Raw genomic sequence first — 6,941 nt, 5'->3', positions numbered from 1 at the left:
CCCTGCAGCGGGGGTCCGGCCCCCGCCGTCCTTGCAACGGGGGTCTAACCCCGCCGTCCCTGTAACGGGGTCCAGCGCCCGCCGTCCCTATAGCAGGGGGTCCATCCCCGCGATGCTAATATGGGGGTCCCGTCCCCACGTCCTACAGCGAGGGTCCAGCCTCCGCCACCCCCACCGGGGGAGGTCCGGCCCACGCGGTCCCGGACCGTGGGTCCTGACCCTCCGGCCCCTGTACCGAGGGTCCGTACCCCCCGGCGCCGCCACCGCTCGCACCGCCCGGGGCCGGGGGGGCCGCCCCCGCTGCGAGCCCCGGCTCCGCCCGGAGGATCGGGGGGGGGCGGGGTCCGTGTGGTTCCGCCCGCGGAGCGGGACGGGGGCCGCGGCGGGGGCCGGCGGAGCGCCCGGCGATGCCACCGGCCGGGCCGGGCTCTGGCCGGCGGTGCCGCCACACGGGCTGCGGAGCGCCCGGCGGAGCCCACGCGCGCACCGCTCGGGGCGGGGGGGGTGCGTGGAAAATTCGTGGGGCTGAGCCGGAGGAGGAGCGGCCGGAGCCGGCGGGGGATGGGGGGGCACGGCCCCGCTCGCAACTTTCCGCCGCGCCGAGGGACCCCGGCGGCCGCGCCGGCGGTGGTATCGTATGCAAATACGCAGGCTGACGTCAGAGATCATGTGGGTTTTGGCGTAGATCCCCACCGATCGAGGGCTCTTTTTTTTTTTTCCCTTTTTTTTCTTTTTTTTTTCTTTTTTTTTCTTCCTCTCCTTTTTTTTTCCGCGGCGGGGCCGGGGCGGCGTGTGCGTGCGTGCGCGCGTGGCGGTGCGCGCGTGTTTCCCCGCGGGCCGGCGCGGCGGGGGCGGGGGGCGCGGGGTCCCGCGGCCGCGGGCTGCCGCGGAGCGGGGCGGAGCGGTGCGCGGAGCCCCGGTGCCGCTCCGCCCGGGACAGTCGGTGCCGCCGCCCCGGGCGCAGGTAGGAAACTTCCCAGGCGGGGCCCCCCCACCCCCGGCGGCGCGGCGCTCCCCGGCCGCCCCCCTCCCCGCACACATGCACTCGCCGGCGCTCCCGCCCCGGCCGCTCGCACCCAACTTTTCCTCCCGCAAAAAAACTGTCCGGTTCCCGGGACTCCGGCGGGGGCCGGGAGGAGGGGGGGCGGGGGAAGCCGCCGGGGGGAGGGAGCCGGGAGGGTTGTTCGGGGTGGGCTCTTAATTCTTTTAATGTATTTTTGATTTTTCGCCATGCAGCCTCCTTCCCCCCGTCCTCCTCCCCGCTCCCCGCCGCCTCCCGATCGCAAGTTTGGGTGAAGGGGGGAAGGCAGGAGGAGGAGGAGGAAGGGGGGGGGGGGAGGAAAAAACATGTCTACGTTTGTCTATGTCGACATCAGCAACACAAAATATGGCGTCCGCTTTCGACAGGGCGTTACGTAGAGGCGAGCAGGGCGATTTTGTCAGTGCGGTCTTTAAAAAGGAGCCGCGGGCTTCCGGGGGGGGGAAGCCGCCCCGGGGGTGCTGCAGGCGCAGGAGGGGCCCGGGCGCCGCCGCCACGCGTGGCTCCGCGCCCGCGGCCGGACCGGGCAGCGGTTTGTTCTGCTTTAATTTTTTATTAATTTTTTTTTTCCCTCTGCCCTCCCCGCCTTCTCTGCTCCCCCGTGACGCCGTGGCCGTGGCGCGGGGCTCGCTGCCTCCTGCCCCGCCGCTGCCGGTAACTGCAGGGAGCGGCGGGCGGCGCGGGCGGCACCGAGCCGGGAGCGCGGCGGGGCAGAGCCGGGCGCACCGCTCCATCCCTCCTTCAGCCTCTGCGAAAGTCTGTGCCTTCCTGTGGCATTTTATCTTCCCCGGGATGGGGCGATTTGGGGAAACTCGGCCTTTGGCACGTTGCATCCACTTTTTTTTTTTAGGAGGGGTGACTTTCCCTTTTGTTTTAGCTGGTTTCCAAAGCCACCGCACAACTGTCTCCTTTCTTTTTTCCCTTCTCTGCCTCCCTCTGGGATGAGAGAGGCAGCAAAAGGCACAGATTTTTCTCCCCTCTTTGCTAGGAATAAAACTTGGAAGTGGAGTTGGGATGTGCTCGCCTGACTTCGGGAGATCCCTCTGCCCGGCTCTTTCCTGAGCCCTTTTGTTTGCTTTGCGCCTGTGAATCTCTCCTTAGGGAGAGAGCGTGGTGGGGGGACATGGCCCTGATTTCCTTCCCCTTGGGCTCCCCAGGCACCTCTCCGATGGAGGCTCCCCGTCCTCTCAGGGCAGGTGCTCCTCTTAAACCTCGAGAGCTTGCGAGGGCCCTGCCGTGCAGGGAAACTCTGCAGAAGTTTTGGGTCAGAAGATAGAGAGCAAAAGGGGGGAAAACGTCCAAAGAAGTAGGAATGGGAGGGAAGAGGAGGACTCTTGCTGGGTGGGAAGGTGACTTGGTGATCAGGGTCGCTGGGCGTCAGCACCTCCTGCCATCTGGGTGCCGAGGCGGCAGTGCGGGGAGCAGCGGGCGAGGGTGGCGGAGCGTGCGGTGCCTGGTGAAGCTGCACCTCTGGCAGCACCGGGGATCTCCCTCAGCAGTGCCGGGGTCACAGCGTAAGGCTGTCAGCTAGGCAAAACTGGTCTTTCCTATTTGATTTTTTTTCTCCCACCTCGATTCAGATGCACAGGCGTCAAGATCCCAGTTCAGGAATTTTAGCACATCCTTTAGTGGAGCGGTGATAGTCACTCCAACCAAACCCCTTTCCAAATTGAGGCTGAGAACTAAAATGTCAGATGCCTCAACGTAATTCTTTTACAGCAAACAATGGTAAATAATTGCCGCTCTCTGCTTCGTCATCCAGCTCACCTACAAATAATCCACACGTAGTTGGTCAATGAGTTGTCTTTTTTTTTTTTAAACCTACAGATTAAACTTTGTGTGGGGTTTGTCCCTCCTGGCTGGGGCTGGGGTAGTTGTGCAGGCGCAGGTGTGGCTAGCAGGGGTCTGATGTCTGTAGCAGAAACCTCTGGCGTGTAGCCTTACTGGGAAATGGCACGTGAGGTAACACGGCTGTGCGCTGCCATGGTTTTATTAGACCAGTAGAGGAGTAATTTTGTTGTTTAAGAGGTATCTGTGACCGAAGTGCTTTGCCAGTGTGACATATTCCTGTCCCGGTGAAGCCTTTCTAATGTAGATGTGGCTTCAGCCTGTTGTATGAACTCAGCAGCTCTTTGAAACACAGAATTGCAAATTGATCTCCAGGTCAGGGAAAGCAAGGTACTGGCCAGCAATCGGGAAGAATGTAAATGCTAAAAAGCCCATGCATTTTTAAAGTTGTTGGCCAGTCCTTATTTTAGTTCGGCAGTCGTGAGCGTGTTTATCCCCTTCCAGGCTTCTGCAGCGTATCTGCAGAAATGAATGGCCAAGAGCTCTCCCGTGTTCATCCTCTCTTCTGGTACCTATGGTGAACTCAGTGTCAGAAAGCACTTATAGATGTGCGTAGCTCAGTTGTCAGCCCAAAGCCGGTGTGATTACTCACCTTCAGAAAATGACATTTTCCCTGCCTGCCCACTGCAAAAGTTCTCCTGGCAGAGTTTTGTCCCACAGGACATCTCTGCCATTGGTGTTTGAAGGGAGCGTGCTCCTTCCAACTGCTTTCTCTCAAAGTACCGCTTTTTTTTCCTTTTTACCCTAGTTACAATCAACAATTTCTAGACAGTGTCTATAAAATCAGTAATCCATTGTCTGAGACAGCGCAAGTTGGCAGCATCACGTTTTGGTTCTTTTTTGTTGGGGGGTGGGGGGGTGGGGTGGGGAGTTTTATTGTGTTTTTATTAAAAATAAAGCTAACATTAAATATAGCAAAGTTACTTGCTTCTTTTTACATTTTCAAACAAGTTTCAAACTGCTGCAGACTGGAATGAGAACACAGCAGGTTTTGCTCATCCTCGTACAAGATGAAGATTTTTATGCCAGGCATGACATCACTGTATTTGCATGTGCGACATCTTCGGGTTTTATTCCTTTTAGCTTTGCTCTAGCTCAGATGATCCTCAGCGATATTATTTGGAGTCTCTTCTGGCTGGGATGTTTTGACCCATGTCTAAATTATTTTCCTATGTGTCCACTTAAGGAGTGAAAACATCCACTGAAAATAAATCAAAATAGTATTTTGATTGGAATTTTTTAGAAACGGACAGTGTCACAGCTGAATTCCCGGAGATTTTATCATGGCTGTCAGGTTGCAGTAAAGCTGCATCTACTTTTTGTGTGGAGAGAGTGTAATTGTAGTTTTGAATTTCTTTCAAGTGTGAGGATAATTCAGCAAGTGTGCTCTTTCCCTAAAAGTTGCTGCAAGCTGAAGCTTGTAACGTGCATGATGGTATCTGTTCGTATCGAAAGTAAGTAATAAACAAAAGTAGGCATTAAAATAATCTATAAAGACTTTCACTTCAAGCCATTAAAGTAATTGCTGGCCTTCTGTCAAGGTGTGTTTACATGTGTCATGTCAGCTGGAAGTAATATTTGTGGTTTTAGTTTATTTTATCAGCCCTTCAAAAATAGGGAGGTCTGAAGTTTCCTGGATGTCATGATACGGTTCAGTCCCAGGGTAGAAATAAGTTTGGATTTTTTTTCTGTAAAAGCCAAAAGAGCTGTTCATTTCCAGAATGTTACAAATACTTTTCATACAGGGTAGTATTTGAGAGTTTGGTTTGCAGAGGTGTGGCAAAATGGGAATGAAGTGAATTGGGCCCTTGGAAGATGAAGGGAAGAGAGCTGAATTCCAGCCTTGCCATCCGGGGGCAGTTCAGAAATCACCAGCCCATCCCTCCCTCCCCAAAACCACCATGCCTTTGCAAGTTAGAAGTGTTGTTTGCTTGCTCGTTTTGTTTTAAAAAAAATGCACTTTGGGTCGTTACAAGGAATGCTGTGAGTTTGGATTTAAGACAATGCACTTGGCAAGCTTTTCTCAGAACCATGAGCCCCAAAACCTGTTTCTAAAGTGAAAACTGTGTTTTCTGTAAAATGAGTTTACATAAAACAGCGAGTATTGTGAGTCTGCTGGTGCAATTGGAAGATCCTGTCAAATTGAGCTATATAGGGTTTTTCGGGGAGATGTGTGAAATGATTTTGTGTATTTAGCACTGAAAAAGTCTGGTTTTTATTAGTGAGCGGAGGGAGAATGGCACAGGCAAGCAGAGGAGGTTTCAGCATTGGTAACCAGGAGGGGACTTTAAAAAAGTCCTCCTGGGAGGGTTTATTCTGGTAGCTGAGGACATGGGTTATGGTGCCGCATCCCCTGTGACTGAGGCAGGCTCGTCTCTTGAATTGGTGGATGAGCCGGCACGTGCCCGAGCTGCCTGCGGCGGGTGAAGCCCCGAGCGGGGCTGGCAGTGGGAAGGCTGGTGTCGGTGCTTGGCAGAGGGGAGCGTTTGCCATCTGGAGGGCTGGCGGAGAAGGGAGGAAGGGTCAGGAAGCAAATGGGGAAGAAGGTGATCTGTAACGCCTCCGTGGTTAGAAATCGCACGTCGGGAGCGGCGGGGGGGCTGGATTTCAGCGAGTTTTGACAACCTTTTGTGAATCGGCCTGGTGCGCGGGGTGCGTGCCGGGTGGTGAGAGCAGGGCTCGTGTGAGGAATTCAGTGTCACTCCAGTAACAAGCCTGCCCAGCTACATCTACAGTTTATATCCTCTCCAGGTTGTGACCCCCGGGCAGACTTTCCAGCGAGGACCTGGTCTAGGAAAGCGAAGTCTGCTCACCACTGGCTTGCCTCTCAAATTAACTTTTGCAGACATTTTGGGAGGAATTGCAGATGCCCCGCCTGCCCCGCCAGGCTACAGGTTAAGCAGGGCCGTGGTCCAGGCTCACTCTTGGGCCCCGTTGCCATCTACACGGTTCCCAAGCTCTGAAGTGCAGTAGGTCTTCTCCATCTCGTGCTGCCCTTTGTCTCGCAGCTGGGGGAAGCCCGCTGGCTGCCCACTCCCTGGGGCTCTGGCTCGAAGGACAGCCCCAGCATCCGTAGGATCAGAGAATCATAGAGTGATTTGGGTTGGAAGGGATCTTTAAAGATCATCTAGTCCAAACCTCCTGCTATGAGCAGGGACATCTTGCACTAGATCAGGTTGCTCTAAGCCCTGTCCAGCCTGACCTTGAACACTGACAATGATGGGGCATCCATAACTTCGCTGGGCAACCTGTTCCAGTGTCTCACCACCCTCAACGTAAAAAATTTCTTCCTTACGTCCGATCTAAACCTACCCCCTTTCAGTTTAAAACCGTTGCCCCTTGTCTTGTCACTACAGGCCTTGGTAAAAAGTGAGCACGTATGTATTTCAGACTACTTACTATCTCATTACGCAGAGTACCCAGAGCCTAGGAGTGCACGAGCGCTTTGGTGGGGTCAGCATCCCATGTCCACACCAAGAACTTGCTCCTTGGGTGAATTTGCTGGTGGTGGGTTTATCCTCCCAACCCTGTGAGATGAGTTTGATAAGCCGCATTAGCAAAAAATGCCCCTTTGCGGGTGTAAGAGCCTTTCTGCTCACAAGTTTTGCCAGCACAGCTACATCAGCGACATGTCCTGCCCTGGGCTGATACAGCCACATAGTAAGCGTTAGCGGTATGGACCTGACATGAGAAGTTTCCATGCAGAGATGCCTGCTGTCATGTGCTTGTTCAGCTCTTGATGTCTGCACATCAACACTCCTCTCTGGCAGCCCCTTTTACTGCTTGAGTTAAGCCCACATTAAGCCCAGTCCTCCCTGCAGGAGCAAGTCCTGGGTCACAGGAGTGGGTGCGTCCTGGCCCAGACACAAGTGGCTCTGTGCATGTCGGGGAGTTCCCTCCAGACCAGTGTTACCTGACCACGGTGTAGTTCAGTTCACTGGGAGACTTCTCCACAGCCTGAAATTCATCTTCTGTCCCAGAAAAATGTGGCAAAGCTGGAAAACATAGTTATTTCCTTTGTGTTACTCCACTCGTTGTCGCCTTAGCTGTGGGT

General features: G+C 54.8%; 1 protein-coding gene across 7 annotated transcripts in view; it reads left to right on the top strand.

Moving 5' to 3' along the window:
- Positions 1-521: 521 nt before the first annotated feature.
- The window catches only part of ZHX2 (zinc fingers and homeoboxes 2), an 80,712-nt gene continuing 74,292 nt past the window's right edge, over positions 522-6,941 (top strand). For 5 of the 7 annotated variants that reach the window (XM_072851956.1, XM_072851953.1, XM_072851951.1 and 2 more), the window contains exon 1: positions 789-964. The gene's annotated coding sequence lies outside the window, so the exon portion shown is untranslated. Of the gene's footprint in view, positions 670-788; positions 965-6,941 lie in introns of those variants that run through there. The other 2 variants (XM_072851950.1, XM_072851954.1) reach the window with 2 other exon arrangements.

Source organism: Ciconia boyciana, chromosome 2 (genome assembly GCF_034638445.1).
Source record: "Ciconia boyciana chromosome 2, ASM3463844v1, whole genome shotgun sequence".
Classification (NCBI taxonomy): Eukaryota; Metazoa; Chordata; class Aves; order Ciconiiformes; family Ciconiidae; genus Ciconia; species Ciconia boyciana.
Note: the sequence above shows the minus strand (reverse complement) of the source record. Positions and strands in the feature narration are given on the sequence as shown.